The sequence below is a fragment of the Nannospalax galili genome, unplaced genomic scaffold (genome assembly GCF_000622305.1).
Source record: "Nannospalax galili isolate Female #2095 unplaced genomic scaffold, S.galili_v1.0 scaffold1723, whole genome shotgun sequence".
NCBI classification, from domain to species: Eukaryota; Metazoa; Chordata; class Mammalia; order Rodentia; family Spalacidae; genus Nannospalax; species Nannospalax galili.
In genome coordinates this window covers 84321-84798 of record NW_008349072.1, presented here as the reverse complement: position 1 = coordinate 84798, position 478 = coordinate 84321, and positions in this window count along the sequence as shown.

The window sequence follows — 478 nt, the reverse complement described above, 5'->3', positions numbered from 1 at the left end:
TGAAGAAAGGTGAAATCATGAAATTTTCAGGTAAATAGTTGGAACTAGAAACTGTTATACTAAGTGAAGTAACACAGACTCAGAAAAAAAAATCAACCTATGTTCTCCCTCATATGTGGCTCCTAGAACCAGACTCTGATAAATAAGTATGCAACCAGACATAACTATAGGAACCAGGATAATGGAAAGGAAACAGGGAGGTATGGGAAAAGGAATAACCTGAAAGAGAAGGACAGTAGGAAACAGGCCTTAATAAGGGAGATATAGATAAAAATTGGGTTAGTTTAAGGGAGGGGGGAGGGACGGGTATACAAGGAACCTAGGGGATAAAGGGAAAGAAGGAGCTGAAGAGAGGTAGGACATAGGAGAAGGGTATTATTATGGGACAAATGGGAAATGGGGGCACCTTAAGTGGGAAAACCATGATGGAGGGGTGAGACAATGTGAGAGATAAATAATGCCTAGCTAGTTTTGAAAA